General features: G+C 35.2%; 1 protein-coding gene across 5 annotated transcripts in view; it reads right to left on the bottom strand.

Moving 5' to 3' along the window:
* The window catches only part of KCNC2 (potassium voltage-gated channel subfamily C member 2), a 198863-nt gene that overhangs the window by 11011 nt on the left and 159912 nt on the right, over window positions 1–27940 (bottom strand). The gene's annotated exons all lie outside the window — the stretch shown is intronic.

Below are 27940 nucleotides of genomic sequence, written 5' to 3'. Positions count from 1 at the left end.
CAAAAAGTTTTGATTTATGTTGGAAAATAATTTGACTCTTTTGTGTAAGACACTATACCTGTGAAAAGAGCATAAAAATCCTTGCAAAAGAATGTTAAAGGGCAACAGGCTGAAAAAAAAATAAATGTAGACAATGGCTCCAGATATTTTTTACCATCCTAGAGATCTTCACATATTAGATCAAGATTTACAACCATAAATAAAAGGTACAGTCCACACTGATAGAAATTTGGTAGCCACCCATATTTAACTGTAGGTTTCTTCTATAATGTTCAGATTGTCATGAGGTATGAACATGAAAAAAAAAAATTTGAGCTATGTTACCATTTATATTATATCAACTTAAGGCAGAGTCTTGTCCAAAAAAGCAAATCTAGGAAGAGGAGGCATCGAGACTGAAGAGAGAGAAAGAGTTAAGGAACAAATTAAAAGGCAGTCTTCTTCCTGTCCTGAAAAAGAACTCCAAATGTTAAAGTAATATGTTATAAAGTTGCAGGATTTTTTTTAAATTCAACATTTCTTTGGTCAATAATATATGAATACACACCTACTAATACAGAATAATAATAAAAGCTCTCACTTATATAGTTCTTACTAGCGCCAGACAGTCTTCAAAGCAATTTACGTAATTAACTCACGTCAACACTCATAACAACACTACACCAACACCTTTTACAGTCATAGAGTTTGTCACTTCTCCAAAGTCATAAGATTACAAAGTGATAGACCTGAGACACTAACTTGGTAAGTTTTGCCCCCGATTCTGTTCGCATAACTACCAAACTCTCAAATGTAGAATACAAATATGTTGAAACCTTTATTTATCTTGGGATCACATACTTCTTAATATTAAAGATCTGAAAACTTGAAACCCAGTTGTTTTAGTAAATGGCACTGTTGCCATTTGTCACCACCAGAGGCTTTCAAAGAAGCTGGCAGATTTCTGGTGCTCTCTGATAACGCTCTTAGATTGAGCATGCTTAATGAATACCAAGAGACTATTCCTTGAATGTCTAAACAAATGAATTATTCAGCAGGAGGGGGTCATCAGTCAAGTGGAGGGAGGCCATTATTTAGAAATAATAGGGTATATCCCAAACCCAAAGCTCTTCCCTAATATCCTGCATCTCAACCATGACACTGAAAAGATCTAAGTTTCAAGAAGAGATTGAAACCACCTCTTTTTTTGCCCCTGGTTGATCTTCAATGGACGAGATATACAGATCTCGCCAAATACATAAGAGATACACAAAAAGACTAAAAAAAAAAAAAAACAAAAAACTTTGACCTGAGATTATCTGCTTTAAAGAACTACACAAATACCTGTGAATAAACAAAGCAACGGAATAGTTTCTAAATATACACAATTCTAAGACACAAAACTTTAGAAACCAAAAATTGTCTGTTTTTATGTCATTGGAACTTGCATTTATAAATATTTTTTTAGCATAATTTAAAGAACTACATGATGATTTTTGTATTTGTATTATTCTTCATTGTAATCTTTATAACTCAGTATATCTTTAGCTTTTAAAGACTTTGTAAATCTGCTGGAGTGTGATAGTACTATAATCGGAAACTAAAAAGAGTATAAAGAATGGAAACAAACTTTGATATTCCTGGAAATATACAACATTCATCTTAGAAGTACCTCATTATTTTGCTTAAAAATCAGCTTGATAGGTCATTTTTTATTTATAAAGGCTAAGGACACTAGGTATGGTCTAGAACAAGAGTTGTAACTGAGAACCAAAGTATGCTTCATAATAACACGGTAGGAAATTGGAAGTTGGCCTCTATCAGCCTGCAAGTGAGGACCTTGGAAGGAAGTTGAATTCTGAAGAGAAGGAAGTGGAAAATGTCTCTAAAGTGAAGGAGGAGAGGTCCATAATATGAGCACAAACAGTTGAGAAATCCCCCCACAGGTACAGCAGCAGAACTTTGGGAGACCAATGGAGAATATTAAATTCTAAGATGATGCTTGCTCTGTTAGGCCTTCAACAAAAGGTGGTTGTACAAAACAGCTTGGTGTTGAAGGTGCTTTGAGTAATGAAGGCATTGGACCATGGGAGAACAAAAAGAGGACATCAGTCAACCACGAGAGGCAAAATACGTACTGAGATTCAAAACCACAAGAGAGTAACAAATAAAAGTAAAACGTAATAAGGAGAAATGCAGCTCCCAATAAAGTCCTTGGAGATATTGGGAGACAGAGCTTCCCATGGAATGAAGAATAGGGTCTCAGTTTATTAGGAACTTAGTTTGAGTATCAAATGAAAGGGTGACTCCAGAAACCTTGAAGATCTAGAATTATCCAGAGGCCACATTTGGATTCCTTTAGCAAGGAACTTGTGTACTTTACCTGAACTTAAATCTAAGAGTCTTGGATATAGAAAATGTCTTCTTTTGTTCCTGACTCACTGAGTTAAGCCGAGATGGGTAAATATGAGGTTAGATTGAATAATATTTTTTAAAAATTAAAAAGGAAATAAATGGGGAAAAAGAAGGTTTTATTTGTTTTTCCTCTTCACTGAACTGGGAACTGTTTAAGGACTGGAATGATGTCATATTCATTTCTGTACCTCCTGCTTCTGTCACAGTAGTTAGTATTTAGTATGGCTGGATGGAAGAATAGAAGGATGGAAAAATTAATAAAAGAATGAATAAATTAACAAAATAAGGTAGACTATATTCTAATGAGGATAAAAATGATGTGAAAAAAGGAAAAAAGGAAATAAAAAGAAATGAAAAATGAAAGTCTGCATATTGAAGCAAAAAAGCCAAATTTACAGCTGAAGCAAACTGAATTGGCTCACAGGTCCAAATGTTGCCAATGTTAGCTTCCATTCATTCTGTTAATGAAGTTTGTATCTTACCAGGGAGTTGGGGAAGAAACTTATACTGCCATCTTTCTCTTCCTTTTCCCCTGTGATAAGACCACAGACTCCTACAAGCATTAAATGAAAATAAAAAGAGGCATGTTAAATACTAATTAAAATGTTAGAAAGCTTTCCAGACAAAATGTAGCATGTTGACTGAATTCACAGAACTGATATTTCACCCAAGGCAGTTTCAGACTGGGAATATCCTACTAAAATATTGGCTTGTGCGTCCAGTGAGTAGTTACTTTTTCCCCATAAGCTCAGTGCCCATGCTTAGCAACATAGAGTGCCCCAAACTCTCTCTCTCTCTCCTTTTTTTTTCCAATTAGCAATTATGAAGTAGAAGTCCTCAAGGTCCAGATTCTACATAGAAGGTATTAGGTCAATCAACCTCGAAGCAAACATTCAAGTAGAATCTCCAGGTATATATAATAGGCTGAGAGAAACAGGGGGAAAGTGTGGTATATTTTTATGTTTCATCATTTTCTCTTTCAGGTTAGCATTAAAATATATGTAACTGAACTCAACAACTAACATTCTCTAACACCATACACAAAAATAAACTCAGAATGGATTAAAAACCTAAATGTAAGGCCAGATACTATGAAACTCCTAGAGGAAAACATAGGCAGAACATTTTATTTTTTTATTAGAACTATTCTTTTTTTCTTCTAGTTTTATTGAGATATAATTGAAGAACACTCTTTGACATAAATCACTGCAATATTTTTTTGGATCCATGCTAATGTAAAGGAAATAAAAGCATAAATAAACAAATAGGACCTAATTAAACTTAAAAGCTTTTGAACAGCAAAGGAAACCATTGACAAAACGAAAAGATGACCTAATGAATGGGAGAAAGTACTTACAAAAGATATGAACAATAAAGGATTAATATCTTACATATATAAACAACTCCTACAACTCAACATAGAAAAAACAAACAACTCAATTTAAAAATGGGCAGAAAAACTGAATAGACATTTTTCCAAAGAGAAAATGCAGATGGGTAACAGGCACATGAAAAGATGATCAACATCACTAATCATCAGGGAAATGCAAATCAAAACCACATGAAATATCACCTCACACCTGTCAGAATGGCTACCATCAAAACACAAATAACAAGTGTTGGGAAGGATGTGGAGAAAAGGGAACCCTTCTATATTGTTGGTGGGAATGTAAATGGGTGCAGCTGCAGTGGAAAACAGTGGAGGTTTCTCAAAAAACTAAAAATAGAACTATCATATGACTCAGCAATTCCATTCCTGGATATATATCCAAAAAAAAGAAAACCCAAAACATTAATTCAAAAAGCTACATGCACCCCAATGTTCATAGCAGCGTTATTTACCATTGCCAAGATATGGAAGCAACCTAAGTGTCCATCAACAGATGAATGGATAAAGAAGATGTGGTGTAGAGATACACACACACACACACACACACACACACACACACACACACACACACACACACAATAGAATACTACTCAGCCATAAAAAAGAATAAAATTTTGCCATTTGCAAAAACATGGGTGGTCTTATAGGGCATTATGCTAAGTGAAATAAGTAAAACAGAGAAAGACAAATACTATATGATACCACTTATATGTCAAATCTAAAAAATTCAACTAGTGAATATAAAAAAACAGAAGCAGACTCACAGATATAAAGAACAGACTAGTGGTTACCAGTGGGGAGAGGAAGGGGGGAGGGGCAATATATAGGGGTAGGGATCAAGAACTACAAACTATTAGGTATAAAATAAGCAACAAAGATATACTGTATAATACAGGGAATATAGGCAATATTTTATAATAATTGTAAATGGGTATAAACTTAAAAAAGTGTGAATCACTATATTGTACACCTGTAACTTATATAATATTGTACAGCAACTATACTTCAATAATAAATAGCTAGCTAGCTAAATAAATAAATAAATAAAATTGAACTCAATAACTAATTCAAAAGCTCCAGAACTTACAAACATAATGAGAACAAGACTCATTAAGTGACCCTTCTCCATGCTTCCCTAGCCCAGGATCACTGATGATATTGTAGCAATTTTCACACACTTTTGTTACTGATTCTACATGCCCACAAGTTCTTCAAAGAGAAGAATTTAACATCTATCCTTAGAGCCAAGGATAAGGCCTAACCCATGACAAGAAGTAGGTGCTCAGTTCTTATGAAATTAGTAAAGCAGCACTTTTAAAAATATTTGTTACATAAAAATTCTGTTGGCCACAACACGGAATCTCTCTTTAAAAGTCACTTCTTATCAATTCACAGTCAGAAATATGGACCTTCATTGCAAAACTTAAAGGGAGAAAAAATCTGAAGAAAAATTAAATTCACCTCTATTTTTTAATGAAAGTCAATGAGATAATTTAATACTTGGAAATAAACTATGAGAAGATTTTTAAGACAAGTTACTTAAACATATGCTAAGGAATTTGTTTTCACAATCCCACATGAGGTACACCTGTTTTTAGTTTGTATTTTGAGAGCTTAAATGAAATCAATACACGAGAAGAGCAAGGACTTCCAATGATGAAGTATCAGAGCGCATAGTGCCTCCTGATCCAAAACCTCCACTTTTAGAAATTTACTCGGGTAAAATATGTATATAAAAGTACAAGGATATATGTAGGGCATTAATTTAAGCATTACTTGTACCCGAAGAGACCCAGAAAAATGTAAATATTCCTAGTCATTGTATTGTCATAAAATCGCATCACAAAGAATGATGTAGTTCAATACATACTGACACAGAATGATCACTAATGAAACATATTAAACAACAACAAGTGGCTCATAGTAAATACTAAGTATCTGATTCTATTCTAAATGGCTGTGGCACAACAATACACAGAGTCCAATCCCATTTCTTTCTTTATGTACAACTAGTGTATGCAAATAAATAGAAACACTATATTCTCAGCAGTGGTGATGTCTGGGTATAAGAGTGGCCTCAGGTGAGTGTGTTGCTAATGGAGAATCATAACTGATTTTATAAATGCCTGCAAAGTTTACATGTTTCACAAAATTTTTATCATGTATTTTAAGTTTAATTTTAAAACAAAATTCAAAGAAAGTAATGACCAAGAGAGGATACCTGGATCTTCATTCTCAATGACCATTAAGCTGATTTTATTTGTCCATAGAAATTATACATTTGCAAATTTCCTTCTTTTCTACAGCACCTGAAACTCAGCAGATGCTCTTAATTATGTACTATTCAAGTCCCTTGTGCTACTTTTGCCGTAATTAACAAGTGTGGTGGTGGTTACAGAAATGTGGTCTCTAGAGAGAGAAAAAGTCTCTTTCATTAGTAAGTCTATCCTCAAAGGCCAACCAAACAGGGAAAACTAGAGACCAGTGTCTGCTGGTTCCATGCAGAGTTGACAATTACTTTGACCTCTTTTGAAGCTGGTAAAATCAATTTCTCTTCATCCAAGTTTCACCATTTAAAAGCAGTTCCACAAACTTAACTGCATTTATTGTACTGAATTAGATTGAAGAAAGCTGATCACACACATGGTTACTAAACTCAGAAATCAGTGAAGAAGATTAAGCTACAGGTAACTGTACATAATCATGTGTGTGTTTATAACAAGTTATATGTTTTATGTCTATATCTACATATAAAATGTGTTATATGTATGGATATATGTGTATTATACACAGTAGGTATAGATTAAATATAGACACAAATATATTATATAGATAGGCATAGAAACAGACAAAAAACCCAAAAGACATAGAACAATATAAGATTTAGATTCTGTAAATCAAGAAAATATACCCCAATATTTCTTTTGGCTACTGAGACTTATGTGGCCCCTAATAAATATCTTCAATCATGTTTTTGGTACCTTTATCCAATATATATACCATTCTCCTACATTTTTTTTTTCTATGCCACAGACTGATTTCATTGAAATTTTAGTTGTTTGTTTACAGTCAAGGCCTATCCACTCACACCCAAGTATAATTTTCCAGGATACAGGCAAGAGAGGCCTGTACATAATATTAGTTTTATCATATTGGATTGTTATATTCAAAGTTAGGGAACTAGAATTAAAAGTCATCAAATATGAATATACAATATCATTTACTTCTCTAAGTCTCACAATGAAATGTAAAGTGTACAATTAACATACTTCATGAAAATAATTTTTATAACTGTTTCATTAGACTGAAGAAAAATTCTATACCTTTTGAGTCATAAGAATAACAGATTATATATAGTCATTTCACACCATAAACATGAATTGTATACCCTAAATTCCAATTATTGAAAACTCTCCCCAAACCAGATTTTCCATCTTTAGCATATATTAATTTGTCTTAAATTTATTTTTTAAATGATTCAGTTTGTCTTGAAATGATATGATGTACACCACCATGATCTAGGATTTTACATAGGGGGCACATTTTAAGCCCTATGTACCCCAGTATATCTTTCCTTAGACCAGCAATTACTTTCCAAAATGAATTATTTAAGGATCCTTGATTTTACTCAGTTGAAAGTGAGAGAGATTAAGGGAGGATTAGTTGAAGGTGAAGGGAGGTGACTAGCTTTCAAACACCTGCCAAAGATTCACTGACTCATAAATCTGTTTCTTTCAACACTACGGTGCTGTGGTTAAAACACACTCTACCCAGTGACATGAATGGCTGTCTACCCTGCAGTGTCACCTCTGCTGTACATCACAGAGTGTCCCAAGCTTCGGTCTCAAATACATTGTTCTCTTTTTGCCATATCTGCTTGCTCAGTAATTCTTTCTATAAACGGGACCTGTGCCAAGGTAACTGGGTCCTGAGAGTCTTCCAAGCCCAGGCATAGCTCCAATGGATCTGGCCGTTCCACAAACAGATTAACATATTTGTTAGGGCTTTAGTATTCCCTCCTCCTCAAGATGATTTTTTTTTAGTGGACATCTGCTCTTCCTTGCTACAAAGCCTGTGTCAGGACCTTCCAGTCCACTCTAGTCTACCTCCACAGGTATCCCTATGTGGATAGAGGACACTAGAGTTTCAGTTCCTCCTCTACCTGAAGATCTTGGGCATCTTGCAAATAGTTCAAATTCTTCCCAGAGGGCAGAGGCAAATTTTCTATATTCCACAAAACAAAAGCCTATGTGTAACTTGTAATTTCGTTACGAGACGCAGAAAACCATATTTAAAATCAGGAGGGGATTGATTGGCTGTGTAATTGGAAACCCAGTAGGGTCGACCTTAATGCTGCTTGCCTTAGCGATTTAACTATATCAACAGCTATCAAAGTGTGGCCTGGGGACTTCTGGCGGTCCTCAGAACCTTGTTTGGGTCTACAAAATCAAAATTAGCTTTGTAATGATATTAAAATGATTTTTGCCTTTCTCATTGTCACACCAGTTTACAGGGAAGTTTTCCAGAAGCTACATGACATGTAGTATTACAACAGACTGAATGCACAAGGAGATATGAGAATCCAGACATCTTCTATTAAGTCAGACATGAAAGAGATTTGCAAAAATGTAAAACAATGCCACTCTTCTCACTTTATTTTTTCTCTTTCAGAGATGCTATTCTTTTTAAAAATTTATTTTTTATTAAAAATACATTTGCTCACATCACTGAGTTACATCCTAATCCAGGAAAATAGATATCTCCTGACCCTTCTATATATAGCTAATAGGACCCAACAGTGACTCTATACAAGATCACAAGGTCTCCAATGTGATTTTCAATACAATTAGCTGCTTTACTAGATAAAAAACCATGCATTTGTCATATTAACACTTTTAAAGCTGTCATGAATGAACTGAACTCTAACCAAAGGAATTCTCGGTATTTACAGAAATCTGGAATAATCAGAAATATCTGCGTCCACAGTTTAAATATTGAAATCTCTGGAAATCTGGTAATCTCATCTACTTCCACAATTCCAACTGCCATCAATGCATGAAATGTCAATCTTCAGGTTATACCTTTTCTTTGTGATTTATAATCATAATTCTCCAAATCCATACAGTTCTTCAGTCTCAGTAAATTAACAAATAATATGGAGGTAATCAGAACAATGGCTCTATTAGTCCAGGTTCTCCAGAGAAACAGAATCAATAGGATATTTATAGTATATAAAAAGGGATTTATTATGAGGGATTGGCTCACAAGATTACAGAGGTTGAGAAGTCCCATGATCTACTGTCTGCCCCCTGAAGGCTTAGAAAAGCCAGTGGTGTAGTCCCAGTCCAAGCTTGATGGCCTCAGAACCAGGGCAGCCAATGATGTAAGTCCCAGTCTGAGTCTGATGGTCCAAGAACCAGGAGTGCCAATGTTCGGGGGCAGGAGAAGATAAACGCCTCTGCTCAAGCAGAGAGAACTAATTCACCCTTCTGTTTTTTTGGCCCTCAGCAGAGTGGATGATGCCCACCCTCACTGGTGAGGGGATCTTTACTCAAGTGGACGGACTCAAATGCTAATCTCTTCCAGAAACCCTCATAGACACATCCAGAAATAATGTTTTACCAGTTATCAGGGCATCCCTAGCCCAGTCAAACTGACACATGAAATTAACCATCACACTATTATACATTTTATTATTGAAGATTTTAAAGGAACTTCAAACTTTACCTGCCTAATATACTGCTCAAATCTGATCTTCCTGTTCCCTTATATTTTCTGTTATTATTATTTTTGTGTGTGTGTGGTACGCGGCCCTCTCACTGTTGCGGCATCTCCCGTTGCGGAGCACAGGCTCCGGACGCACAGGCTCAGCGGCCATGGCTCACGGGCCCAGCCGCTCTGCGGCACGTGGGATCTTCCCGGACCAGGGCACGAACCCGCGTCCCCTGCATCGGCAGGCGGACTCTCAACCACTGCACCACCAGGGAAGCCCTATTTTCTGTTACTTTGACCATCATTTACCCATTAACCAGCTTGGTACCTAGATTCCTTATTTATTTTCCCAACACCTTTGGCTGTTGAATCACTGAATTGTGTAGATTCTCAGACTTGAAATACCTCTAGTTAGTATTCTTCTCCCTTCTCTCCATTCCCAATGTCAGTGGCTTATCTTTTAATTTTCCTTTAATTAGCTTGTCTTGGATTACTAGGAATAAGCGCTCCTTTAAGGGAACAAATGTGATTATGTCACTCATCTGCTTAAAATAATTTAATGGCTCCCAATTACAGGATAACACACAACGTTCTTAGTATGTCATTCAAGAAATTTCTTTATGTGGACCTTACACACCTTTCTGCTGTGAACCTCACCATCTTCTATGATGTACGATGCCTTTGTACATGCAGTTCTTCTGTCTGAAATACACCTCTTTGCTTTGTGTGACTGGCAAAGAACTACTTAACATTCAAGACTCAACTCAGAGATCACTTAGTCTTTGAAAGAAATCCCTGAAATCTAAGGCAAAATTAAGCACTTTCTTGTTAGGTTCCTATTCATATCTCTACTATAGCACTTCCCTCATTTCTGTAATATTTTATTTTTTCTCCTTTGGTTGAACACAAGCTTGTGACAGCAGGAATTTTTATTCCTATTTTATGTCAATGGTACTGAGTAGTGCTTAATAAATATTGACAATAGCAGACTATGGCCACGCCAAACAAAGTTTAACACAACTTTGGTTCACTTATTTACACCCAACCACTTCCCCCAAATGGATGTTTAAGAAGGCTTATGAAAACAACAAACATAATAGATTAGGAAGAAAAGTATAAACTAAGACTAATAAGGGACTAATAAGGGAACTAATAAGGGAACAGATTGTCAGTTTGAGTGACAAGAGCAGGACAAAGCAAGATAATGCTTCAAGGAAGAGGGATTAACAATGCCAATTTCTGCAGAGTTCAAAGAAGATAAAAATGGAGAAAGGACTTTTGAATGAGATAATTAGGCCATCCTTAGTTTCCCTTGATTAAACACTTTTAGTGAAGAAATAGGAGAGAATCCAGATTGCAAGGGATTAACAAACTAGTGGGTGCTGAAAAGTACGAGTCGCAAACACACACACACACACACACACACACACACACACATACACACACACATTACTGCATTCACAAGGGTAAGCCAGTTTTATTCATAGAGATCATTACCAATTTTTAATTTTTTGGCTTTATGTGCTATAAGAATAAACAAAATGGGCCAATTCTAGAAAATATAAAAAGTTATTCAGCTAATACAGCACCAGACCATAATTCTGAAATTGTGAAGATAAGAGCTTAGTAATGAAAGCTAATACCAAACATTCCCAAGTACTATAAAACTGTCTAAATCATAGACATTTTCTATCCATAACCAATCAGCAAAATATGGTAACTACACAATTGTTTTATACTGTTTTTAACTAATTCTACCTCCCAAATCTAATTCGGTGTCCGTTGTCCTCAGAGACATCAGGAAACTAAGAAATTCCAGGCTATGCCACCAATGACAGTTTATATGATTAATAAGTGATACTTTAAAAAACTAGGGATAGTTTTAAGATGCCAAAAGCAACACTGCCTTTGTCATTTAAAAATAGCAACCAAAAAACAATAAAAATAACAATCTAAAACCAAAGCAATAATAATATTAACAGGTAAAATTCAGTGAGGGCATCTGTCCTAAAAAAATAATTTGCATCTCTTCTAATCCTGCAAACATATTGCACAGTGGATTCCACTAACCCATTTTAAAGAAAAGTGAACCGAGGTGTAGAGATTAAGGTCAAAGCTCTCTGTTTTGTAACATATATTGCTTCTCTGAATTCACCTTTTTTTCAACACAAGAATCTTAAACCCTACTGAACACAAATATTTAGAAAATAAATATTACAGTATTCCAATAAATAGCATTTTATACACATATATGCATGCAGACACTCATGCACGCACACATGCTAAACTTTTTTCAAGAATAGTGCAAAAGCAGCAAAGCCAGGAAAATGAAATTCCTAAGCTTTATTCCTGATTTATCTTATGGATCTTTATATATAGTACTTTTTCAAGGTCCTTATAAAATAACTGATATAATAACCAAATGCTGATTCTACATAAGCAAAAATAACTAAGAAAACAGGTGTCAGGATAGAAAGCAATTGTGCGTTCATTACTTGGACAAAGTCAACTATACATTTTGTTCCTAAAGTATCTAAAAATGTCTGAAACTTGCATGAATGGACATGTATGAGCTGGGTTCTCCTCCTTTACATACTTTTTTTTTTGCGGTACGCGGGCCTCTCACTGTTGTGGCCTCTCCCGTTGTGGAGCACAAGCTCCGGACGCGCAGGCTCAGTGGCCATGGCTCACAGGCCCAGCTGCTCCGCGGCATGTGGGATCTTCCCGGACCGGGTTATGAACCCGCGTCCCCTGCATCGGCAGGCGGACTCTCAACCACTGCGCCACCAGGGAAGCCCTCCTTTACATACTTTTAAAAAATATATCTTCTAGCTAGAGAAAGAAATGGTGGTTTTCACAGATTATTTAGCTCATTTCAGAGCTTCCAAAGCAAGGTTTACAGGATTTGCCCTTGATACAGAGACAACAGAAGGGAAGCTTCTGAATATTTAATAGAGCTAGAAAATCCTACAGTTAATATTCTCTTGAGCTTGCACAATGCTGACTTAGAAAGAAACCCAAAGTATCTCTTTTCCACACTGTAGAATCTTAAAAATGCTGTAAGCCCTAAAATGACACTCACAACTTGAATTGCTTTCATTCTTAAAGGTAAAACATTTCTTTTAAAATATGTGCTAAAAGTTTTAGTCAATCAGGAAAAGAGAACTGTGACTGTGCTTTAGGTTTTTGTTAACATCCCATTTTTTATTACCTTATTTCTTCTTTTTAGAACTTCAACCATTTGGCAACAGCCCAAATTTTATCTAGGTTTTGTTTTATTTCGTTCTGCTTTGTCATTTTTGTTTTGTTTTGTTTGCATCAGGGACACATTTTAGGAATACTAAGCAAATCAGCCATCTAATGCCATTTAACAGTTTTTGCATATCCAACAGGCTTTGTTGATTTTGATTTTGCAAATGTGAAAATTTCTTTAAGACAGGATAAGCTTTTGAAAGAACTAGGACTGGAGAAGGACCCCCCGTACCTAAAAGTCCGTCTCAAATGGTTATAGTAATCCTTCATGGGATGTTTTTAATGACTTACAGTTTTCTTTCTTGTCTGTTCTATAATTTTGTTGGTTGTGCAAGAGTCTAATTCAATTCAATAAATATTTCTTGTTCAACTATTAAGTTGAAGGCTCTCTGCCCTGAGATTCTGGAGAAACCACAAGTTCTTATGTACAAAGAGCATTAATCTATTTGGGGGGAAAGATAAAAAGAAATAAATGCCTCAAATAAAGGTAGAAATTGTTCATTCAATAAGAAAGAGACAAAATGTTTAAAAGTCAGCCATCCACTCACTTCAGTCTGTCTTCCATTCATATTTCTCCAATTACAGCAGCCGGCTCTTGTAGAGGTCATCAGTTGCAAGTCAGTGGCCAATTCCAATGGATATTTTTATGTTCTCACTCTCAGAATCAGTAAACACTAAAGGTCCTCTCCCTTTGAGACACTCTCACTAAATGATTTTCCACGTTCTTCTGATTTTCACCCTACTTCTCTGGACAATACTCTCAGTTTTCTTTGCTACTTCCTCTCTTCCACTTGATCTCCAAATGATAGAACAACATACAACTTGGCTCCAGATCCCTTTCTATATTTAGGCGACCTGATATGGTCCAGTGATTAAAACCTACATCCATTTGCTTCTGGTTCCAAATTTATATTCCCAGCCCTGACCTCGCTGAGCTCTAGACTGCATTCTTGCTCAGTTGCTTTCTTGTCATTGTCACTGGACATGGTGTCAAGTAGGTTCACCAAATTTTAAAATTTCTTTCCTCTCAAATCTGTTCTTCCCTTCATCTTCTTTATCTCAGTAGATGGAACACAAGTCAAAACTGAGAGGTCATCTTGGCGCCTCCCTTTCCTCCTCACTTCAGAGTCTAATTCACTAACACACTGGAATCCAAGTGACAATCATCTCTTTGAGAAATCACTACAGCCTTCTAATTAATCTCCTTGCTCCCATGCTTCCAGACATGAAAGTCATAATTATCTACTGCTATGTGAATATTACCCCGAAACTCAGCAACTTAAAACAACAGATATTTATTATCCCAATTTCAACAGTCAGGGTGGGTCTGGGTGGGTTCTGACTCAGAGCCTCTCATGAGGTTGTAGTCAAGATTTCAGCCAGCAGCTGTGGTCACCTAAGGTTTAACTGGGGCTGGCAGATCTATTTCTAAGGTAGCACACTCACAGTCTGTTGGTAGGAGACCTAAGTTCCTACTGTCTATTGAGAGAAGGCCCCAGTTTCTTACCATGTGGGCCTTTCCATAGGGCTCCTTGAGTGCCTTCATAACATCACAACGTGTCAGCTGCCCACACCAGAGTGAGGAATCCAAGAGACAGAAAGAACAAGGAAGGAAAGGTGATGTCTTTTATGACCTAGTCTCAGAAGTTACTTTATGTACCATCACTTTCTCCACATTCTATTTGTCAGAAACAAATCACTAAATCCAGCCCACATTCAAAAGGGAGAAATCAAACACTGCCTTTTGAAGGGAGAAATATCAAGAATTAGAGGAATATTTTAAAAGTACCACAGCCTTCCTTTGCCCAGAGTGCAGGGCCTCTACATAAAACAGCTCCAAGGCCATCGAATAACATATGGAGAGTGGAATTAAAGGGTTCTGAAAATGATTAATTCAAGAACTGTGAGTTTCTGCAGATATTGATTCAGAGAATAGCATTTACTAAAAGAAATCTAGGTGAAAAAGTCTAATGTTGACAAGAGGGATTGGAAGAGGTTCAAAAATTCTGTGGGTAATTTCAGTGAAAAGGGATGGCCTAAATGCATAAACTACAGGGGCCAACTTTACTTCAAATAAGGAAAGCTTCAAAACATGGTATGAACTTGGCAGCAGGGAGGAAAGTGAAAAGTACTTTTCAAGGCATGGCAAAAGCAGGCACTGCTAATTAAAAGCAATCTCAGGAAAAGTTAGGTTTCACTTAGGCAAGGAGGTAGAAGAATGATAGGAAAATGAACTATAATCTGGGTTTATTAGTCTGGTCTAGCTGCCATAACAGAATACCACAGGCTAGGTAACTTAAACTAGGGGCCCCCAACCCCCGGGCTGCAGACCGTAGCCTGTTAAGAACGGGGCCACACAGCAGGAGGTGAGCGGCAGGCCAGCAAGCAAAGCTTCTTCTGCCGCTCCCCATTGCTCACATTACTACCTGAACCATCCCCTACATCGTTCTCATTACTGCCTGAAGCGTCCCAACCCCCCATCCCCCGACCCAGTCCCTGGAAAAATTGTCTTCCACGAAACCGGTCCCTGGTGCCAAAAAGGTTGGGAACCACTGACTTAAATAAAATAACAGAAATTTATTTCCTTGCAGTTCTGGAGGCTAGAAGTCCAAGATTAAGGCAGGTTGTTTCTGGTAAGACCACTCTTCCTGGCTTGTAGATAGCTACCTTCTCCCTGTGTCCTTACGTGGTCTTTCTTTTATGTGTGCTCATTCCTGGTATTTCTTCCTCTTCTTATAATAAGGTATCAGCCTTATTGGACTAGGGCCCCACCCTTATGCCTCATTTAACCTTAATTACTCCCTTAAAGGCTGTGTCTCCAAATACAGTCACATTGACAGTTAGGACTTCAACATATGAATTTGCAGGGTGAGCAAGAGACACAATTCAGTCCATAATACTGAATTAGTTAATTTATACTCAAAATGGACTGTGGGTTTCTTGGGACCAGGTGAAAGAAGAGAAGAACATCATGGTCCAGGTTGCTGTAGGCACAGGAAGGAGTTAGAATAGATGCTAAGAAGGTGGAAACGTACAATGGGGAAGGAGATCTGAAAGCAAGGACGCAGAGTCAGATTCAGGAGTGAGGGGTAACTGAGGAATAGTGGGGTGTTGTTCTCGAAGCAAGAAAAAATTGCAGGCAGTGCAATGAGATAGAGAAAACTCTATATTAAGTGAGTATTATGAGAAGTTGGAAATTAGAAGTTATTCAATGTTCAATTTATATATTAGAAATTAGGCTTGAATTGGTGCCAAATTATCAGCCTTCTCAGAGCACCCACCTGCCTTTTCTGATACTGGAAGGGCAATTATTCTGCACACAAAAATGATTTTCAAAACCCAGAATGAAAGAAGGAGGAACTTGATAGGAGTGTGTTAGCAACAGGTTGAGGATGGAAGGGGGAGCAGAGCTGAATAAGCCGTAACTTGTCATGTCATGAACTAAATCACCTCAAATACTTCATTCAATAAACAATCATTGAGTCATTGGTGGTAATTCAAGAAAATGTTTGAGATCCTTAAGTTTCTTTTTATACATTTTGGCAGAACATGCATATGGACCAGAGACAGGACAAATCCTTTCACAATTTATGATAAACATGTTCAGGCATGTGAGAAGCTGGATGAGAAAAATTAGATGCAGAGGCAAGACTAATCAAGTATGTCTACACTTCCTTAGCTTGCCAATGTATTAATTTTCACAGTCAATTATTATTTTTCCCAACAAATGATTCATAATAATTTGGATGAACTTTGAAACACTACAACTAAAATTACATAGTTTTTACTTTCTTGGTGTTATAAAAGTGATTTCTTAATTATAAGTTCCTAACATGGGGATATAATAAAAAATCTTCCCATCATGTTTGACACTTTTATTAAATTATTAAAACTAGACTGATTCCAAGATAGATAAATACCAAGAAGCAAAAATTGATATGTATGTCACTTAATCTCTCTTAAATTCCATTTTGGAATAATTTCATTAGCTCCTTTGTTCCTTTATTCCATTACGTTACTACTCTAAGGTGCTACATGCAATGTCTCTTTTTGGATTCTAAAAGATTGTAAAACCAAAAAAAAAACCACATTGGATAAGCAATATCACCTCCCCATAATACCTTTATCTTTCACGATGCAGCTCCATGTTATGGCTGTGACTATTTTAATAAGGTGTCCCAATTTTTCTTGAAACAATTATAACTTTTCATTTCCTGGAAAAAACCTTGAGTACACTAAATTCTTCTGATCAAGAAGTATATATTAAGTGTTTCACATAATTGTATTAGGAAGACAATAAATATTTCTCTAAATATATGCATTATAGAGAAGATACAGAAATGATGCCTAATTTTTTGTTACTGTGTTTATTAGATTACAATTTCTTTCCATTGAATTTTTGCTCGCTGTTGTCAGCAGTGGCAATTGTTTTTCAATAAGGTAGATGTTTTGAAAAGTGGACTTAGAAATGACAATAGAAATTATGCTCAAAAATGTCATTTCCAAGTTATTTCTTATGACAGGGTGTATAGCCTTTTAACTTTGAATTTAACCGATCAGAAAATGTTCTCTTGTTTTAAATTTTGAAGTTGCATGCTTGAATTTTGTAGACTTAACCCTCCATTGAAGTATGCCATTTACAACTTTTACACCAGGCAAAACGTTTTGGTATGCATTATTTAGATTGTGAGTGTATACACTCCATTATATACACATGTGTGTGTAGCATAGGACCAACAAATATCATACAAAAGTTATATAAAACTTATGAAATTGTGTGTATATTTCCCCAAATAACATAGGCAACTAGATAGGTGGAAAAGAGAAACTAATATCAGTGAATTTCTTCACCATCTGAACATCTAATAATCTTTATTCACTAATTTGATTTTCTTATTAGCTAGCATTTACATTATAAAATACAAAATTAAATATAATTATCAGTACTTGAAAAATGGATTTCAGTGGTAACGCAAGACTGAATCACTGGTATTCAAAGAATCCCTAGTAGGGATGCAAACAGTAACAATCAATATTTTTTTGGCTCAGTTTCTTCAAAGGACCCCAACAGCAGTGCAAATGTAGTCATTCAGTGTGTTGGTATGCCTCAGTGAAGCCCCAGTCTGACCTAATTCTAACTTTTTAGAAATTGATAACCATGTGATTTTACTTAAATTTAATTATTTATAGTTTTTATAAATTTTATAACATTATAAATATGTATGATATTGCCAGTTATTCATTTTCTCTAAATTTTATTTTTATAACTGCTCAAAAACAGCATTTGATCAGGCTTCTCGTGACTTTCTTAAGTAAAATCATATTCATCTTTTCAATTTGCTATTGATCCCATTTGCACCAATTTTTTAAAAATGTGAAATATATTATCAAAATCTTATCTTAAAACACAATATCAAATATCTATTAAAAATAAGACATTATTCTTCTTTTATAGAAATATAAGAATAATTCAAGAAGACCTAACTTTATAGTAATATTTTCTTTTCAGCCATCTTTATCATTTTTTGATTTCTTTACCATTTATTTGGCACTATTTTTTATAGTTAGCCAATGTCTAATGTGTCACAATAAAACGTATAGTTTACTTTAGGTTATGTTATAAATTTTGTTTTTATATGATGTCTAATACAGTAAAGATTAATATTTTCCTACAAGACAAAGCTTAAACTATAATGTGCTCCTCACACCATTGGAAGAAATAGTAATTTTTTTTTTCAACAGAGCAAGATCAATCATAAGTTGGATTATACGAATGTCACAACCTTTGTCTAAATTAAAATTTCCTAGATAATTTAAGCCTTTGGACTATAATGCTACTCAGTTGAAATAATTCATTTGCATATAAAAATGAAAGATTTGGATAATATCCAAATCAAATAACTCACTTAACTTCAATTAATGTTACTGAAATAAACAGCACTCTGTTACTACTTGAATGATGTAGTTATATTACATGGACCTGATTTTAAGCCATGTGTTCTTTCTCCTTAAGTAATCATTCACCATTTAATAAATAAGCTTAAAATATTAATTTCAATAAATCTAACATATTTGGGACCTGGAATTGACCTATGTATTCTTGTTCTTACTAGTTAATTGAAAATAAAGATTTCCAAATTTAACAAGATGTGGTTTAAAAGTGATATTGTTACCTTAAATATACCAAGGAAATATATTCCAATTAGTTTTTATCTGTTACAAATTGATAGAAAAGGAAATTTTAGACTTTAAAAAAACTTTAAAAGCTTTTTGTCTAACCTCTTCAATTTATGGATGAAAAAAGCCTAAGAAGTTAGGTCTCACGTCCAGAGTCACCTAGATAGTTTATGGCAAAGTCTCTAACTCACCAAGGTATTTACATACAGTTATTTTTTAAATTTTACACACAAGTAAACAGATAAATTATAAAACAATGTAGTATATTATGTCCTATTTGAGAAATTCATTATATGTGCATTTAACCAATACTTTTTGAACACCTACAATAGGTAAGACCCATGATAGATCAGATATAACATGATCAGATATAACGTGATATAACATGACAGATATAAATGGAGTTCTATGGGAATGGAGAGACAGAAAAGGTAAATTCTTCCTGGGGGAATATGGAAAGGCTTCACTGTGGAGAAAATATTAGACTCCACCTACTTCTTTAAAAAGCTTTCCCTGACTCTCTTCTGCATGGCTAGTTGTGTTAGAAGAAGAATCATACCCCAAATCCTATGGCAGCACTGAAAATAGATTCTAATCTTTAGCTACCTGCTCTAAATATATAAAGATCTGAAAAAGCATCACTATGGAGAATATATTCAAAAGTAGTAGCTACTATCACTGTAACTCCCTGTGTCATTGATTAGCTACTCCCTTCCTGGGTTTCCATGATATTCTATCAGTCAATATCTCTCACATTCTCCTTACAGACTGTGAACTCTTTCGGAGCAGAGGAAATCATTTTTTCTTTATATTCTCAGTCTTATGCACATAGAGAGCCCCTACAAAACTTCTGTTAAACTAAAGTAAACTGGGTCTAACGGGATGATCACAGTGTTTACCTCTTAAGCAAAGAAGCTGGAAAATGACTTCCCAGGGAAGGAAAAAATGTGGAAGAGGTACAGAGTTTTAAAAGACTCTACTAAGGGCTTCCCTGGTGGCGCAGTGGTTGAGAGTCCGCCTGCCGATGCAGAGAACACGGGTTCGTGCCCCGGTCTGGGAAGATCCCACATGCCGCGGAGCGGCTGGGCCCGTGAGCCTGCGCGTCCGGAGCCTGTGCTCCGCGACGGGACAGGCCACGACAGTGAGAGGCCCGCGTACCGCAAAAAAAAAATAAGACTCTACTAAGCCTGAGGTAGAGTTTAGTCAATTATGCATACTTGGAGGGGTAAACCATGGTATGGAAAGTGGGGGCATGTTACTTGTGAAGTAAATGATGGGTGATGAGTTGGATCTAAATAGGGAATGGTCTTAGATGCCATAATAAACATTGTGTGTTTTTCTGTTCACCACAGGTATCCAAGGAAAGTTTTAAGCACGGTAGTGACATAATCAATCTTTATTTTTTAATAAATTTTAATTAATAAGAAGGAAGGAATTTGGAGAATAAAAACTAAATAGAGTATATTCTAATCAACTAAGCAAGAGAAGACAAGGGCATGGGTTAAAGCCATAGCAGCAGCCATCAGGATGGAGTAAGGAAATAGGTTCAAGATATATGTCTGAGGTGAAACAAACAAAATGTACAGATATATTCTGTTAGGAATTATTTAATGAGGTCAATTTGTAGAAAGCAGAAGTTAGAAATTATAAGAGGTGAAGCTATCCAGACAAATTAAGTGTGCTTTACTCCTATGGGAATTGTCTACTGACAGAATGATTATATTTGTACTGATAAGTTTAATTTTCAAAAACCCAAAGGAGGAATAAAATTTGAGGAGTAGAGTGTTATTAACAGTTACAAATATCAGGGAGAAATAAAAGAAAACTTAAGATGGGTCTTTGGACTTCCGCAATGGGAGGTGATCAGTGACCAGAATGGGAATCTTTTCAAGGGAGTATTGGGCCCAGAAGCAAACTAGGTTTAGGAAAGACTGGCATAGAAGAAAGAAGGGCTAACTCTTCTTCACAAAACTCACCATAACAGGAAAGCAAAACGCTGAAGGGGAGGAAGAGTTAAAGGAAGGTCTGTTTGTCTTTGCTTGGTTTTTGCTCTTCTTTTAGAAGATATTTTGAGTATGAATACTCAAAATAGGCAGAAAGAAAGAAATCAGTGGAAAGGAAGAGCTTGAATATACAGGAGTAAGCACACTTCTCTGTGAAAATATCTTCAAGAATTAAAATAAAGGACCATTGAAACATGTCAAAAGAACTAAAACATAGCTTCACTTTTATATAATCTAAAAATCAAAATGATTTCCAGCTCAGGCTTAGTGTACTGTTTCTGTTGAATGATTCCAGTGGGCCAAAATTTCACTATACAATATGGCTGTTGCACAATGACTACTGTGGACAAATTTCAGTGGTTTACAAAGATCTTATTTCTGTTCTTCCAATCTGATCATAACTGGGCTTAATTAACCATTCTTTATTACCAAATACTGAAAAAAGGGGAAAGGAAGTCCCTTTATTGGGTATAACAAGAAAAGGAAAGCATTCCTTTCCACCTTCAGCCTCTGGGTAGAAGCTTCTTGCAGACCTAGGGGATAAATGAAGCTTCAAGACCATAACGAGTTATCTTCTCTATGCCTCAGCTAAACTGTCTGCATCTTTCCTATTTCAGGGAGACCCAGAGGAGTACAGGTGGGCCTCAGAGGATCAATTTTTGAGGCTGTAAAGTCAACTTCAGTAGCCCCCACTATACATCAAGAAAACAATAAACAGGATCTAAGTGACTCCTCTGCAACAAATTTCACAAGTGGGAGACTTCTCTCTCTGGCTCCTTTATTCATGTATAGAACTGTGGCTGTTAACAATCATTAGCTAAGCTCTATGAGCTAACTTAAGAAAATGCACTTAATCAATAAAAGAATATTAATAAATAAGATTATTCTTCTTGCTAGTATAAGAAATATTTTATGATACATTTTTAGACAAAGAATAGTCACTCTTTAACTTGCATAATATTAAAAATTGCAAAGGCAAATTCTTTCAAGGAGAATTAAATATTTTCAGAGAAAAATTCCCACACAGTCTGATACCTACATTGCCATTTTATCTCAATCCTCAAGGTGATATTCACAAATAGGACTTAAAAAAATCCTTTACATATTCTTAAATACAGAATTATAAAATGATAATATACAAATGTGTAAATGCATTTATAATACATTTAATTTATATGTACCCTTTATAAGATGTCTTTTAATTTATATGTACCCTTTATAAGATGTCTTTTAATTTAGTTTAAAAGAAAATGACTTTATAAATTATAAATACTGATTAAAACAGCATTTGTGGGAAATAAATGGAGAGTACAAGTATTCTGAAAAACTTATTCTTCAGACTAAGGTGCTAAAATGTACTCATAGGACATAAAAATATAGGGAGAAAATTACATTTTAAAAATACAAGCTTTAAAATTAATAGTCTATTTTATTAGCAACAGATGTATTCTTCACATTAATTCTTATATTTATTTTGCTAAGTTCTTTATTTTCATCTTTCTCATGGTTTTCCTGTACCTAACCACACTTTCATGGTATAATAGAAAATAAATTTTATAGGACTGGAGTAGAATCATATCTTCACCATTTACTATCTGTGTAACTCTGGCCATTAGTGGCCCACTTGAAGAAGAGAGATAATAAACTCTTTATATAGTTACTATTTGAGCTTCAAAATTATCTGATCTATGTAAAAGGCACTGCATAATGCCAGGGTCTCTGCTAGCATAAGATGTCTTGAAAGCAATTTAAATAAACATTGGCTCTGGGCAGACTAATTTCTAAAAATGCTTCCGTGCTTCACCAAAGTCTCATGGTTTAAGGAACTGAGAGAGGGGATTTCAGATCCCCACTTATACCCCATGACAGGAGCCATTACATGCAGCACAACCTGCAAAACCTAAATCAGAGTCCTTAACATTTACTAAGGAGGTACTTAATAAATATTATGTTTCATTCCCCTCTTCTTCTTAGACACACCAGGTTTATGAATAAAGAAGTATGCTAAAAATATTGGTACACTTTTTAAAAATTTATGTTTTTAATATAAACACTTCAAAAGGAAACCCAACACAATCTTTGTTATCTTAAATGGTTAGGTTCATAACTTATTCTTATTGGAAGTTATCCTATGTACCTCATGCACATATGTGCCTCAAAGAATTAGAAAACAATGAACTATGCTTCCTACTAAAAGTATACTCCACCAGATAAACCTCTTTTGTCCTTCAGCAGACACTTACGAATACTCTATTGATAATTCCTCAGGGCTGTCATCATGAAAACAATTAACCCTCTATCCAAGTGAGAGTTAGCTAAGGTGCTGGTTAACAGAATGCCAGATACAGAGATTTTGTTTATATAAATCTCTTTCAAATGAAAGCTCAGTAGGGGTATTCCTTAAAATAATGTCAACTTGATATATGTAACATAGCTGATATAGAATTAATATGTCATGGAGCTGGTTGTGAAGTTGCATATTGCTCTCTTTGTCTTTCTGTTGACGCCCCTGTTACCTAACTGTTCATAGCTGTTACTAGACATCATGTCATCAAAAGGGAGAAGAATTAAAGTGACCTTGACATTTGTGGGCACTGTGGCAAGACAATGTGATATCTAATTTGATTCAATTAAGGTTTAAAATTATGCTAATCACTGGTAAATAGATTCAACATAGATGATTCAAACTGATATTTATGGAAATAAAACCAAATAATGGTAAAAAGGAAAGAAATTTATTCTTCTATAATTACAAAAAAATACTTCAGAAATATATCCTTCAAGAAGATCCTTCTTGAGGTCCTTCAGGAAGTCCTATTAAGTGCATGTGTTAAGATGCTTAATCTCCCCACATAGCTGAAGTTTTAAAAATGGATAACATCTGGGAAACCCAAAGATATGAAACATCAGGATATTTAAAAGGGAAAACCAATAGAAAAATCAAGTAAGTCCTATATGCAAAAGGTCATTTTATGATTAGCATTTCAGGAACTCTTTTATAGTACACAAAAATTTCTCTGGAATTTGCTGAATGCCTGGGAATGACAACCTTAACTTGCAATTTTCTTTTGCTTGTCAGTTTCAATCAGACCTTTAATGCTATTTCAGTAAAGGGTTTTGAACCAAAGATCTTGAAATGGCTTTGGTCTGACATGATTTTAAAACACAAATCTGTCAAAACTGTCAAATAAATATAACTTGTAGACTATTAGGGGATTTAGGATCTTTCGATAAGACAGTTTCTACTGATGTGGGCAGAATGGTGCCCATTCAAAGGACTAGAAATACATCCCTCATTACAAAAATGACTGTTTATGTTGAAGAAAAACAAGTCTGATCTAATCTGCTTGAGTCCAGGCTCATTTCTTTTTTTTTTTTCCCTCTATACATGTAATATTACATTAGTTTCAAGTAGGTACAAATGATTTATTTTGAGTATTTTGTTTGTTTCTTTGCTTAATGCACAATTAGAAATGCTGCACCTAAATTTAGGAGACTGTGAATTATTCACATAAACTATATGCAACTAAGATATCTCTTTAGAGAAGGAAGAATATAAAATTCCATAAATACGGAAATAGATGACTTTCGAATGCCTCTATTAAATAAACCATGGAAATGATTTAAAATTCCAGAGAGCATATAAATTTACAGGCTACCTAGATCTAGGTAGTAATTATCCTTAAGATGTTGCTATGCCTCTCAACTGATGATCTTTAACTCAATAAATCCAAATAAAACTAGAGGTACTTAACCTAATTAAAGTTGCCATTTTGTATTGTAGGTCTTCCTAAACATTCTGGACAAGTGACTTTTCCCTATGTCAATTTCACATATAGTAGCACTTCTATTTTTTGTCTGCCTATTGAAATTGTAAGCATTTTGAGAGGAAAGGTGGCTCATAAAAAATAACAGCCAACAGAAAAATAGATTTAGAGTTGAAGATAGTGGTTTGGTTTTAGGATTGTCATAAGAATCTATTTAAATAAAAAAGAAAATCTGTTACTTTATTAGTTATAAGAGAAATTAAGTAGGGAATCAGCAAGCTGGGAAAGGGAGGCTAACCAAAGCTGGCTCACGGATGTTCCTTTTGCCAGTTGCGTAAAGTCACTGTTGAAATTCTGCAAAACTCATCAGTGGCCAGCTTCCAGGGTAGAAAGTGTAGAGCGGTCCCACAGACAGATTTGAGGCCAACGACAGGGAGGAGGGGAAGAGGGGAGAGTCATACATAGCCTGGTTTCTCTCTCTAGAATGCTCTCTCTGATACCAAAATCTTAATGAAGTTGCTACTACTTCACCAATTCTGCTTTCCTTGCCCTTCTGGAAACTTAACATCAAATCAAGTTGTCTCAAGGCAATAACTGCATTAACACTTTTAGTTTCAGCCTCATTTAGAGTTTTGGTCTCAGTCTGTCACTGAAGTCTTGACCTCTTGGGTCCTGTGTGTAATTCAGGATTTGGATATGATCTTGGAGACCACTTTCAAGTTCAAAAGTATCCGCCTGGTCTAAGAACTGAGCCTCGCTCAGCTCTTATTCATTTCATAAACATTAATTATAGACCTACATTTTTGCAAACATTAGATATGAGATACTGATACCACAAAGATGTATATGATATATTCTCTACCTCAAAGAGACTGAAATGCTAAACAAGTGAGATGGGTAAGATAATACTTATTGTAAAGGTATAAGTGTGTTTGAGAAACACCGTGTGCCTATAGAAGCACAGAAGGAGGCCTAACTCAGGAGGACAGGGAAGGTTCACTTGAACCAAAGTCCAGATCACTGAAGGAGGGAAAGGTGTTCCTGGATCAAGAAAGAGAAGGAATAGAAATGTTAGAAAGCAACATATGTAGTATTATTGAGCGACAGTTTTATGCGGAGGAGCAGAAGAATGTGAGTCTAGAAAGATCAGACAAAAAAGAAATAATTTAGGAACGTAAATTGAATCTACAGACTTTGAACTCTAAGCCCAAAATAATACTGAAGGTCTGTGCAAGACAGTGATAGATCTTCTATACTCTGATTAAAACGTGAAGTAACCAAAAGTCTTTGTTTTGTTTTGTTTTGTTCTCTTGTTTTATCTATTTATCCTAAACCCCACCCAACCAGGCCAATGTTGGTGGTTAAACTCTGCTCTGGTCAAGAGATGCTATGATTCCTCCTCACATTATCCCTTCAGAAGAAAACACCCCTTCAGGATCTGAATAATCTCCTTAATCTCTCTGTAGGAAAGGTGAATGTTTCCAAACATTAAATACAAGTCTCAGGAGAACAAAATGCAAAAGTTCCTCAGCATGTATACCTTCTAATCTGAAGACTGAAAGGGAATTAATGGAAGCCTCTTTAGAAGAAAAACACATAGCCAGTCTGGAATCTGTTGGGGTTGAGTAGAAGGCAGATGACAGCTATGATTGTATTATTGGTTTCCAAAATGTTAAAGTTTTGACCTAAATGTTGAAACTCCTGACTTCATAATTTTAAAAAACTGATGGAATTATGGCTGCATTCATGCTCTAAATAAAATAAACTATATACCATTACTTACATTAATAACTTAAGAAGTATACCTAGGAAGAGGTACAGTATAGAGTCTTTTTCCACATCCTTTTACAAGTTTATTTTAATATCTTATTTTCCAGCTATATATATCTATTTCTCTCTACCTAGCCAAATATATCACAAGCATTATTGAGTTCCAATAAAGCTTAAGAGTAAGATTTTTTGTGGTTTGAAATAGCTCCAAATTTAATCTAATCAATGAAAAAACCATGTCAATTCATAAAAATTTTAGTTTCACCAACTTTTAATAATAGATTTATTACATCAATAGTACACCTTGCTAATGCCAGTGCTAGTTTCATTAGTATTTGCTGAGAAAAAAACCACTTTTGTCCTAATTATTTAAGTGAAAAGGCAACCATATCTCTATGATAAACCCCATTAAAGTCAATTTTCTAAGACTTAATAAATTCTTATTTTTACAGATCTAAATGACTCACACAATAGTTACTTTCCACACATGGTCATTTTGGTAATATCTCATCACATGCTGTCTGACGAAATTTGTTTGTTTCCTAATGGGATATTCCATGGCTCCTAGTAACTTTAAATGAGAAAACAAGGTAAGGTTTCTGATGCAAATCAACTTCGTGGCAGTACTCATTTGTTCTTTTATTGTTTAGTCCATTTTAACCTTGAAGGAGAAAAATTTCCTCTCTTGTAAAGCATTCCAAGAGACACCTTAATTTGTAACCACGGATCTGTCAGCTGTCTTATAATATATTTATTCATATGGTAACCATTAGAATTTTAGAAGGGAAGTCTAGGTTTATTTAGGCAATGTCCTTTGTTAGACTATCTAAGTAATGACACAGTAAGACCTCCAAAATGTATTACACAAATTTACAAGTAAAGGGGCAAATGAGTTGAAACCCCACTTCCTCTGGTACTTCTGAAAGGAAAGCAGGATGGAGAGTAGAACATTTAAGAGCAGAAATACATAGTATCCAGGTATCCCAGTAGGAGGCTGGTGTTGCAAAAAGATAGTACATGTTCAGTTACTCTCTGAGTTATAAGAGAAGACCCCTGATTATCCTTATTATTACATTCCCCTTTCTACTTCAGAACTCAAGCTCTCTGGCTGTATTATTCTTGTCACTTGTATTCATACTTTGTGTTGTTACTTCCATTTTTGGGTGACTATGGTTAATAACACAAAATACATTCAGCCCATCTTAGGTAGCTTGTATATAATATTCATTAGGCAGAATGGTCAAGAATAAGAAACCATAAACCGTGAATAAGTGCTAGGAAAAAGTAGTCTGAATAAAGATTTCACAGGCTCAGAAAACCAGAGTAGTGGGTAGTGGGAGACCAACCCTGGTTGGAGGGCACTTTATTATAACTTGTTTTCAGGACATATAAATACAAAGGAGTTTAACTTCTGGCTTCGCTCAAACTTATGCTTTTGAACATTCAGTTCAACATTTCCAAATAAACCTATATTC

This window comes from Tursiops truncatus, chromosome 11 (assembly GCF_011762595.2).
Source record: "Tursiops truncatus isolate mTurTru1 chromosome 11, mTurTru1.mat.Y, whole genome shotgun sequence".
Classification (NCBI taxonomy): Eukaryota; Metazoa; Chordata; class Mammalia; order Artiodactyla; family Delphinidae; genus Tursiops; species Tursiops truncatus.
The sequence above is the reverse complement of the archived record's forward strand: the minus strand, read 5'-3'. Positions and strand labels throughout refer to the sequence as shown.